Source organism: Argiope bruennichi, chromosome 1 (assembly GCF_947563725.1).
Source record: "Argiope bruennichi chromosome 1, qqArgBrue1.1, whole genome shotgun sequence".
Classification (NCBI taxonomy): Eukaryota; Metazoa; Arthropoda; class Arachnida; order Araneae; family Araneidae; genus Argiope; species Argiope bruennichi.
In genome coordinates this window covers 149,266,172-149,279,351 of record NC_079151.1, presented here as the reverse complement: position 1 = coordinate 149,279,351, position 13,180 = coordinate 149,266,172, and positions in this window count along the sequence as shown.

The window sequence follows — 13,180 nt, the reverse complement described above, 5'->3', positions numbered from 1 at the left end:
TTTAGAAATGTTTAATATTATCAGATTATGGCCAAGGCACTTTTCACATTACTCTTCAGGTCTTTTTTGTTAATAAGATCTATGTATTATCAAAATGAATGTATAACAATATGAACTCTAAATATACTTATTCGAAAGTTTCTTAATTTGAAAATGCAATCATTAGAAAGTTCACCACTACTTAAAATAGTTTTCTAAAAATTACCTACTCATTCTAAGAAATGAGTTTTATAATTCTTTAGTGTTGAAGCAGCTTATCGGTAATCGCACAATTAATTATCATTTGTAAAATTGCTGGATAAATGTTTGAGAAATATCTATTTTTCTATTAAACTGATGATTTAGAAAAAAATGAATGGAAATAACATTTCCTTACAGACATTCAAAGAGAAGGCATCCATTGTAACAAATGAATAAATTATCCTTAGTCTCTTAATGATATTTCTTCAATGTATATAATACCGAATAATATATGGATACATTTTCAGTGTTTCCCTGAGTAAAAGATTTAGTGAAATTTCGGTTGGAGGTAAGAGAATCGTCAAGACGTTGTTGCAATCTTTATTAAGTTAATTTCCGAATTAATTAAGCTCGTAAAACAATTTTACTAGACGTCGCTCGCTGGGTATCTCACTAACGTAAGCACAATCAGAGTCAACCGAAATCTGATTTGTTTTAGATATGTCCATTAGCTGTAATTGAAATTCCGCGTCTGGTTGTTGAGATATCAGAAAGATGACTTTCTTCAATTTCCGGGATTACTCGGGGAAGAAAACTCGGGAGGGATTCATTTCTTCCCTGATAAATGTAGCGCGGAATTCGTTAAATTACCAAAATCTTCGATATTGTGCCGAAAATACTAAGGTTTTCTTTTGCCATATTAAGAATCTTGAGACATTCTATCGCAAAATTATTTATTAAATTATTTTCGATGCTTATATTTTTTCTTTAGATTCTGAGCAGGATTTGAACTAAATGCTTTACTATTTGAAATACTCAAAAGCGTTGTACATTGGTTTCGAACAATTTATAATATATTTCATTTGATATGAATACCCAGTTTTTTAAAGGTATAAACCATTACTTATCTTAAAGCGAACATTAAAATAATTCAAAAATATTTAAATTTAGTTCTAAAACGCGAAAGAAGTTATTTGTTCTTTTTTAATAATAGAAAATAAGACCATGCTAAATTTAATCGTTTAGTAAATAAAAGAATGCGATTTATATGAAAAATGGAAAAATGACAAAAAAAAAAGGCACAGACGAAATATTTTAATAAATGTCTTTAATAATATTCAAATATAATTAATAAATGACTTAATTTTGAAATATTCCCTTTTTCACCACTACATTTTTACGTTCAGAATACAAGAAGGGTTAATGATTTTCAAGAAAAATCTTTCTATAATAAACACAAGCAAAACAATCGAGTTTCGTGAAGATAAAGATGTTGAATAAAGCATTTTGCTTATTTAAAGTATTTAAAATGAAATATTTAACTCCATTTCCAAGCAACTCTATATATGTCTGATTGATATGTTTTGTTAATATTTAAGAAATAGTGTGATAAATGTTAAGAGCAAATAGCTAAGATGCTAAATGAATATCATAGGCGAGTTGAAGTCTCACTTCTCATAAAGCAGAATACATGTATAACATATTAATGGAAATTTTAACGTTACCTAGACCCAACCATTATCATAATTTAAATTCTATTAACCATTTCGGTTATGAAATGTGTAACTTAGGTTTGTAATGTTGTAAGTCTGCTCTATGAAACCATTCTTATAGAAGGCTTTAAGTGGTTGAAGTCAGAGGATAAAATGTTTGATTGTTATATTGTTAATAAAATATTTTAATTGAAGTCTAATAAACTGTTTTAAATGAATAGTAAAACGTAATAACATATCCTCAAAGATAAAAAAATGACGAGAGCTTATTATAATATTTAAAACTAATTTAAAGAAAATTTGATTAATTTCCTCCATTGTTGTTCAAAAGCTGTTCCTAACACAGGAAAATGTCTAAAATACATAGCGCAAATCATTGATTCTAATCTGAACTTTCAAAGAAGTTAAAACATCAGTATTCCTCACAGACTGGAAATGTTATAAGACAAAAGTAAAAACAAAACAAAAAAGATGGCGAATCCTATGTTGCTCTATGTTAATTGCACAGAAATGTAAGAAAAAATAAAAATCAAGTAGCGCATTAAAAACTAAGACTAACACTTGCGCTGATGTGAATTCGAGAAGCAAAAAATATTTTTGCTTAGTTGCATTAACAGAAATTGACGATTCCATCTGAAATCCAGTTTACTAATTAAATCTAGGGTGCAATATTTATGTTATTTTTCCTTCTTTAAGCTGAATTTTTCTTAAAAAATAATTACAAAAATCTACTTATTTTTTAATTAGTTCTCCATCACTGTACATGACCAAAATTAGAAGCCTTTGAGTCAATTTTATCCTTTTTCCATAAATGTTTATTTCTTAGAACACCATTTATGGATGATACAAAAGAATGGAAAATAAATTCATGGGTAAATTCTTATATAACTCTTTATCAGCTAAATTTTGTTTGTTGGCAAAGAAACTGACAAGATATTCCTAAAATCGTATTTAACGTATTTGCCAAATAAAATAATCTGACCCCATAGTATTAATAAATACTTTTTGGTATATTTCTAATGTGCAATTACAGTTAACCTGCAATGACAGTTAACGGAAGTATAAGAGCTTCTTTCAGATTCCATAGGTCTGAAAAAAAGGCAATGACAGGATGAGAGCAATATATGCACAACTTTAATGTTGGAAGTCCTTTCAAAACATTTGATGAGCGTAAGTGTTTATAATTGTCGGCATTTTCTAAGCCTTTCCTTACTCCTTGGATAAAATCTTCAAGGCGTATAAAATATCAATAAGCTAATATATGAAATAGTTTAGCCCTAAAATCTCTTATAATGATGCATGAAATTATTAAAGAACAAAATAGATTGGTTCAAAAGTTCCAAATTATTTAATCGTATGCCACACAGTTTTTGTTTTTTTGTTTGGAAGCAAAATATATTATGTTGAATTATTATTGTCCTGAAACAATAAAACTACAGAACTACAAGATAATGTTAAAAAAAACCCGTGGCTTTCTTTATAGTTCCTAAAAATAATAACTTATGCCGCTTACAAATATAAAACTTTCCGAAGAAGGACTAAAGCTTTTACTATAGCAGTAAAAACAATACTTAAATAAAATAGAAGCAATATTTAATAAGAGATCACTTATAAGCTTATTACCGGTTATTAGAAAGAAGAAAGTGTAAAGCTTTAGAATATTATAAAGTATAGAACTTAAAGAAATACAGAGGCGCCGTCTAACGGTGACTCTGATTTCAGTTAAATCTTTAACAACTGTACACTGTGCGTGCGCTTCGCACAGCTGCAGAACTCTAACATGCCCAGTAACTTCTGAAGATAGACTGATTAGAACTATACCGATAGAACTACTATTCAGCAGTCATTAGCAATGTATATTATCTTTTAGACTCTTTGCGCTTGTTCATAATCATTGAAAAAAATTGTTAACATTATACATGTGTTATTTATTATCTGAAATGAAGTTGATTATAGTCTGTTCTTCAATGATAGATTGAACACATATTGCACTCAATGATGATATACTCTTAAATCTTTATGAGAAAGTTCAAAAAAAATGACGCATTAATACTAAAATTAAATTTAAGAATTAATAGAACTACACTCATGTCCAGAAATTAAGAATAATTCAGAGTCGCGTGGAAATCGAACTCTAAAATACATATATCACCCATAAAATGACTACACATTTCTTCAAAAATCATATGCAAATTGCAGGAAGCCACCAGATGACATTGATAGTGCGTCACAATGACGAGAGTGCAAGAGAGTGATATAAGGAATACAGACAGAGAAGAAAAATTTGTTCGCCAACGCTTTATAAGCCTTTCAGTGAAATTATCTCATAGTTATGACACAAATCACGCATTTGAATGATTTGTTTTACGTGGTAGAATTATAAGTCGTCTTGAATGTGGGCGTAACCAGCTGGAAGTATCAGAGGAACTTGATATCGCCCAGAGTGTCATATCCAAGATGATGGTAATATGAGTAGACGTTAAAGCACAGGTCTCCCCGAGCTCCAACGCCAAATGAGGACCGGTATTTGGCAGTTACTGCCAAAAGAAACAGATGGAGCACAGCATCAGACCTGTCTCGTCAGCTCTCTTCAGCCACTGGTACAACAGTTTCAAGGCAGACCGAGTACAGACGCTTATGGCTGATTGATTTATATGCTCGTAGGCCTGTCAGATGTGTTCCACTTACTGCAACTCACTGTCGCCTGCGGTTTGCCAGAAGTAGAGGGCATGCATTGTGGACACCGCAACAGTGGGCTTGTGTGATGTTTTCCGACGAGCCCAGGTTTAGCTTGCAGTCTGATTCTCGCCGGACTTTCATATGGAGAGGGCTAGATACCCGTTACCACCAAGAGAACATCATTGAACGACATCGTTACGGTGGTGCAAGATAGCTCTATTGGGGAGGAATTATTCTGGGTTCCAGAACTGAACTGCATGTTCAAATTGGAACCATGACAGGCCAAATCTATCGGGTCGTTATTCTGGAATAACATGTATGTTTGTTTCGGGCGCCATGAGCGCAGAATTCGTGTTTATGGATGACAACGCCCCTTCTCACCGTGCAAACATCGTAAACGAATGTGTTCGATCGGAAGATATCACCCGTATGGAGTGGCCAGCATTCTCACCGGATTTGAATCCAGTAAAGCATGTGTGGGACACGGCCAACGAGTTGCAGCCCGTCAACCACCTCCTACATGTCTGTCGGAACTTCGGAGAGCATTGCTTGATGAGTGCTGTAATATTCGCCAAGATCAGATTGATAATTTGATACTCAGAATGCCTAGGCGTTGTAACGATTGTATTGCATCGTCTAAGAGACATACTATGTATTAACCATCATACCAACCATGTAATATTAGCTTTTGTAAATGGGTGTTTTTTTTTTTGTAATTTTTTCCAGAGAGCAAAAAATCTCAATTTTTATTAATGATATCAAACATATAGGATCTTTTTTGCTCTTTATCTTTTGTTTAAAAATAGGCTTTACAAATAAGTCATATTTATTTTGCTTCTTACTCTTTCTTTTCCTGAACTTGCATTATCTTTAATTTATGGTCATAAGTGTAGATTGAAATATGATAAGAATGCTGTGTCTCTCAAATGTATAAAATTGAATCTAACATTTTCATACTTTAAAATAGACTAAATTAATTCTCCTTTGTAAATAAAAAATTTTCATCTTATATGGGTCTGTAAAATAAAATCAAAGTTGTCTATTTTGAAACTGTCCTTGAAAGCAGTTCAACATAACTGTTCTGAAACCCTCACAGATCTATTGCGATAAAAGAATCAATTTAAAATGTGCTCGATGAAAATAGAATCATAATTTCTTACTGTTCAGAATCAAGAGCAAATTGTCTTCGATTATGACAAAACGACTAATGACAAAAAATGTTTAATGACAAAAGTTTCATTTCATTTTTTAAAGTTCTCCTCGTATTGGTAATTTATGGGAAGTAAGACTCGAACTTATTGTGGTTTCACCTCGTAGCGTACTGAAACCATGTAATAACTATACGTGTTGACGAACACAATTAACTGAAAAAAAACTTATTCAAAATAAATTACGTTTGTATAATAACATTTTGTGTATTAAAGGGAAGCTCGTCATATGAATCCGTCAAAATTCAGAATAAACTATGCAACAGGACAGTACCAGCAATACTTTCGCGGAAGAGCTAGCAAGTTACCTACTCTATTCATTCTCTCCTACACTTCTGAAATTGTCCATAACAATAAAATACGCTTCTTCAAAGAAAACATCTCTACTGATGTTATATTCAAGAGGTCACTAACAGATGCCCCACAATATTATTATTACTCATCCAACGGCAGGGAGCCTACCTGATAAGGTTTAGACTTAAGAAAGAAAGAATTGAGGGAAAAGAAGCTTAACATTCAACTAATACTGAAGAGGTCCACAATGAATATCTTCGTGGATAGGGAGGGAATTCGACATCATTCTTAATCAATCATGATATCTTCAACAAATGCTGGAAGACAATAATTTATAATTACAGTAAATGCATCGGTAAAGGAAACTTCTATTTCTTTTTTCGGCTCTCGATAGAGATCACGGACATATTTCTCATGTTACTGGCCTGAGTATGTCCACAGATGCAAAAAGGAGAATACTAGTGTGTGTTGGAGCACTATATGCCAGACCATTGGATTTAGAATTGCCAAAACTTACATAAATAAAATTTATAGGGTGAAAGTATTCACCTTTCTATTTTTGCATTAGTAATTGGTCAAAGAATCGTGGACAAAGTTTACATGAAAAAGGAGGGTATTCGTATGGACTCATTTACATAGCAAGGAACGGATTAAATCTCTCATTATAAAAATATTAATGGTTTTAAGAAATATTCTACTTTTTAAATAAAAAATTCCCAGTTAATATTTTTTTAAGAATAATTCTTAACAATGAGTATATTTTTCTCCAAATCATATACTGTCAAATTTTATTTTAATATTAAAATGTTATATCGAATGGTGTAAAAGTCAATGAAACATTTTTATATTTAATCAAAAATCAAATCATGTACAGTGAAACATCGCCCAATGAGCACAATTACTTGCAACTCATTAAATGAAGCATTTCTTTTTCCATAGGAACGATGTAAAATAGGAAAATGAGTACCATTCCGATAAAATATTCAAAAATTTATAATAATGCAATTTACTATTTATAATGCAAGCTTCTTTATAAAACAAAAATATCGAAATACAATTGTCATTGACTATGTTTCAAAATTTGGTATAAAAGGAGACACATCATTATAGTTATTTATAGTGCTCTCAGATACTTCCTTATTCTAGTGGTGCTTCTCAACGTATGATGGAATAATTTCTCACTCTTTCAAAATCTTCTTTATTTCACTGGAAGGGTGTTATTCTATTCATTCCTCCTCTTCTGATCAAACTCCCACAACTGTTTTCTGTTGCACAGAGTGAATTACGTGAATTCTTAGGAAATTCTGGCTATGTTCTCCCACCGTTTTATTGATGTCGTTCGTCGCTATCCATCTTTAGCATCATAATCTTGGCCAGAGACAAAATCTCATTGATTAACTTTTTTCGTCCAATTGGACTTGTTCACACCTTTCGGATTCTCGTTCGACAACGCTATCCAGCCAAAACTTCTTGCATTTAGATATAAGGTATTATCTCACCAAACAAACATTTAGCATAGACCGATGCAGTCTATTCCAGCAATTAATGTTACCTCTCGTTATTCATTCTGCGAAACATCGTTTAAGCGAGTCACTTTTTTCCGTTTTGTTTTGCTCATTATGCGAATCACTCGTTTTGCGAGATTTGACTGCATTTGCAATAAATCTATCATATGATAAAAAAAGTTAATAAAGTGTCTTAATTTTGATGATTCAGTTAATAGAGTGTCTTAATTTTTAATTAAAAATTAGTTCCTACTTCGAAAAGGAACTAGATACAAATACATATTGATATGAATAGTATTTTCTGTGAATGTTGATTCCCAGTTGTTTCCATTCTACTTTGTTTTTCTTTCGTATTTATTGCGAAGGCTTCTCTGAACTGTTGTGATGGATTTGCTTTATAAATATTCACTTACACATTAATACTCTTGGGTGAGAGTCGTTATTTATATGCGTAAAACTTTATCTGAAAATCCTTAAAATCACAAAAAAAGGGACAAAAGATAGAAATAAGAAACTCCATATTTCCAGCGTAGAATTATTATGATTTACTTTTTTTAGACACATTTAGCTTTTTTTTCAAAGTTATGTATCAATTATTTATTTTACATTTCAAGAAAATATGCTATTACAGCATGAGAAATATTTTAACGTTAATCACAGACTTTGATAACAGTTACTTGAATTTATGTAAGGAGTAAGGAAATAATATGCAAGGTGGTTGAAAAATATTTTACTTTGATAACAGTTACTTGAATTTTCCATTTAATTTGAAAAAAAAAATGTAAAATATTTTTCAACCACCTTGCATATTATTTGTTTTCTTATTACATTTTGAAGACATTGTGGTGTTTCAGTGTATACAGTATCAATTGAAAACGATGCTATTGCATTCTTTTACAATGTGTGTTTCTGCATGTTCATTTCGATTTACCATGAAACGACACACACATACACAAGTACCTATTAAAAATGTAGTATTTAATCAAATACATTTCTTCTTAGGAGCATATATACACCCATAAGTTGTATTAATCCATCTTCCAATGACAATATTACAATAAATGGCATTAATTGCAATCGTAAATCAAGATATAAGCAATTTAAAATTTTATAACTTTGATTTCCGAAGATCACTAGCATGCAAATGTAATTTATCATCATAAATATTTCCATTTCAAGAAATTACCTATCACTTAGATATTTTCATAGGCAAGGAAATTTTTTAAAGATAAGATTTGAAATATTTTTAGAAAGCAAAGGCTATTAGATACTTGTTTGTTACTAGGATAAAGATTTTGTATTTCTGATTTGTGTAAAATGGTAATTCCATTCATTCCAAAATATCTCTGTGAAGCATGTCGTTATAGGGATTTTAAAAATGTATTTTTGAATTCACTTTATATATTTTTGTATGCATTTGGATATTTCCTGATTTATTCAATTCAGCTATATTTTCCTTAAAAGCAAAAAAAAAAAAAAAAAAAAAAAAATCGTGATATCATTGAAAATGAATTGATAAACACATATAAAGCGTAATATTTCGATACATTAAATAACTAAATATTAATTATCTGGATAGATCAATTAAGTTATATTTTGAAGAAAAAAAAATCAAGAGATTATATTTTTTCCCATAACCATTTTTCCTATTGCTAAATTTTTGAGCTATAAACCTTCATTAGAGATATAAATTGCTGTTACTCCTATATTTTTTTTTCTTTTGCAGAAATTTATGTTAATAACAGTTTCAAATCTTTGTCTCACTCTCAAAATTCGCTAATAAATATCTTTCAACTTTAGGAATTTTTCCAAAATATTACGCATATTCATATATTTGAAACCAATATGGAAGTGAAGATATATCAATGGTTAATGTATGAAATTTTCATATAAAGTAAATTTCGTCTATTTAAATCGAATTGTGTGCAGAAAATCATAATTAATTGTATTCAATATTTTCCCAAGAAAATGCTCCTTTTTGCAAAACCATTCTTTAATTCAACTTGATTTACAAAATATAGTTTTATCTAAATGTGACCAAAGACCTGCTCTTTATTGAACTTTTGCTTAAATCTCCTCGCAAAGAAGTGATTTTGTAAGATTTAAATAGTTTAATAATTATTTTTAAAGAAGCCAAATTTATTAATTGTTTTCTCCGCAGATGAAGATTACTTCCTGGTGAATACATTCACCATCTTCAGATAAACTTTTGATTAACGATTAAGTAATATTCAAAAATAATTCATTTAAGTTGATAAATGTTTTTAAAAATTTGATTCAATGCATTAATGAAGACTTTGGTCAATTCTCTAAAACCTCCTTGGAGTTAAAATGCCCTCCTGCCTTCTTACACCTCCACGCATATTTTATTCAAACAAACCAGATTTACAAGAAGAGCTTAGTAGAATCCTTTGTTCTGCTTCCGTTTATCTTCCTCCTTAACACAAAGATTTAATTTCGCAGTGCAGAAGCGCAGCAGATCAAGGGAAAGATGGAATAACAAATATTCCCACAAAGAAAAAGGATATAAGAGATCAATATGAAGTGTTTAGAACAGATCACAGATAATGTCACTGACATGGCTCTAGAATAAAATCTGAAATTGCAAATTTCAAGCGAAAAAAAGAAGTTCTTAAAATCCTTAACGAAATCTTTCCTTTTGAGTCCAAGGAGTCATTTCCTTTTCTTCCCCTCGTCATTTTGTTATATCCGTTTTCATTCCGGCCTCTTGTCCTTTAGATAAAAGAAAATCCACTGACAATAAACGTCCAGAAAAGAAAGTTCTACCTACATTTCAAGCAAAATTCTGTCAGAAAGTTTCTCATTAACAAATACGAAAGAAAGAGATTATGTTGAAAATTTTTAAAGCTAAATACTTTACGAAGTTTTATATAAAACTTTAAATGTAATCCCTTACTTTTTATTTATTTAAAATTTTCTTATTTTTTGAATGACACGACATGCAAGGTAGTTGCGTGGTCGTGGGCGAAATAGAAGAGAAAATAATTCTGTGAATCAGTTTAACAATTTTAAATAGAAAAGAAATCTATATCGGTGCCCAAAATTTGAACTTTTGATTTAAAGTATTCATTTCTGAAATTTAATTTATGCTGCTTAATTTACATATAATTCGGGGAATTATATATTGAATGATTGTATATTAATACCATACTATTTGGAAAAAAAATATTCCATTAGATATAATTTCATTTTTAAGATAAGTTCAATTAAAATATTTATATTTTCTATTGTTTACTCCTTGCGAGGCTGGGACAAATTTATTTTTTAAATAAATTAACATACTTTTCAATTCAAGAATTTTTCTATCAAATATATCAATTTATTAAAAATTAATTTTAAAACAAAAATATGATTATTAGATGTTGATTTTTGTGCTCAATAACATAAGATTCTCTCCGAGGTTTGCACAATTCCTTTTCACTTTATATAAATTAATTATTTAAGTACTTTTAATCGAAAAATAAAGCATCAGTTTTAATTTTAAGTTGTACATCGTTCGTTGTATGAACTTTTGCAGATACTGTTGAATATAAATCGCTGAAACACTAAAACTCTTTCAATAATCTACAACGAAGCACTTCTAAGTAGCAGTTGCTTAGAAGACAAAAGAACACCAGATAATAGAAGAAAAAGGTTTAACATGTCTCAAGGGAATACCCCACATTCAAATTTATTTGATAAGATTTATTCTCCTATCACTGGATAGAAAAAAAAGGGCATTGAATAGAATATTTTAATAAAAGAAGCATCTTCTTAAAAATTAATGAACCAACCTTGCTCTTATCTAACACTCCGTGAACACTCTGAATAACATTTTTTTGTTGTTGTTGAAATTTTAAAAATTTTGGGTTTTTTTAATAAAAAAGAGGAAATGATATGAATTATTATTAGACAAGATGCTCAAATATGGTAAAAATGACTAGACTATAAATTCTTTGATAAAAAATAACGGAAATAATTTTTGAGAAATTATTGTTTGTGATCTGAAATGGCATATTAAGAAAAAATGAACTTTTATGTAAAAAAAAGGGAAAGTAATAGTTATTTCCGCTCGATACACTTCAAAAGAATAAAAATAAGGATAAAATAAAGAATGTAATCTAAATATTTAACAAACAAAAGGCCATTTCTTGTCCTGTCAAAATTGTTTCAGTGAATGTAGTTATTTGAATTTTGAACGATAGAAAATCCAAAAATAAAATATATTACTGACTACTGTATCTTCTTGAATACAGTAGCCGAAATACTTTCTTTTTTCTTTCCAAAATTACGATTACTTTCATATAATTTATGACCAAACAAGTCGTTTTTTAAACATATATTTTAAATTGAAATTTCATTCGTAAAGTTGACTTCCCACAATGAAGGATGCTTTATTTCGGAAGCCAAAGATTTATACATAATTTAAAATGGTATGTTTTCAAAAAGAGGACATTTTTGATCAAGCCGAGATCGTTGATATCTTCATTGAAAGAGACGTTCCATTTACACATTCAATTTAAGCTATCAGTATTTCAGTATTACATGAAGATTCCTTTCAGTTAAAATCACTTCCGTAATGGTATATAAACTCCTCGTTGTACTGTAAAATAAGGTTTTATATTCGCTCGTTAAAATTCAAGCGTTTTAAAAATTACGAATACTATTTAGAAATAATGATATCCTGTTCAAAATTTATTTAGGGGCAAAAATATAAAAAAAAAATTATGTCATTCATTGAATCGAATTAACCTTAGACACATCTTAATTTATTTATTTATTAATTAATTTATTAAGTAATATTAATGATATTAATATTACTTAATTCCATCCATTTTCTTATTCCAAATATTTAAGCAGAGATTCAAGCAAATTGTATAATCATGCTTTTTCTTAACAGAGTTAATTATATTCAATCAAAAATAAATAATTTGAAGATGATCGATGATATGGAATGAAAATTTTCAAATGCTCCACAAACAATGTAAAGAACTAAAAATGTTGCACTTCTTAATTTTATCCATCATGTTATCGTGACGAAAACGCAAGAACGCTTAAAAGCATTGATTTCCGATGCAAGTTATAAAAGCTGCAAAAGAAGAGCGAAAACAGACAACATCTCTTTATGAATCAAGATACGAAAAACTCTCCTGCAAAAGGAACTTCCAATTCCAAATTATTTAAATAAAATCAGATTTGAGACAGTTTTAATGAGATGCACTTCCGTACACTCTTGTTCAAAGTGAGAAGGTTTATACAAACCGAGAGGCGATCTATTTATCCTCTTCAGAAGAAAGGAAATTCTGTCAACTGAAAGACGGGATTATTTTGTAAAGAATTAATGGAACCGGCAGAAGTTCTGATATGTACCATGTATCCTCTTGGTTGATAAGCCATTGAAGGAAGATTGGAAGATAAGATCAATAAATAAATTGGAATCGTAAACTGCTTCAGGAAATTTCTAATCTTAGATTCTGTGAAAGTTTTCCGTGATTTTTGATACACTTTGGTAAGTTAATAAAAATAACAATAGCAGTGAGGTTAATTCTGAAATTCTTTGTAATCTGTATGCATTTATAGTGGAAATATTTAAGATTTTATATAATTATTATTTTTTTAAAACTGGTAAATTAAATCCAAAATTGTGTACCAGAAACATAGCATTCTGTGTTTTTTTTCACAGTGAACATCTATATGCTGTTTAGTTATATATATAAACATCCAGTTCCGAAGTTAGAGTTCTATTATTGTGGGACGATTGATTTATTTTTAAATAGTGGTGAGAGAACAAAAAGCAATAGACGAGCTGTCACATGATTTT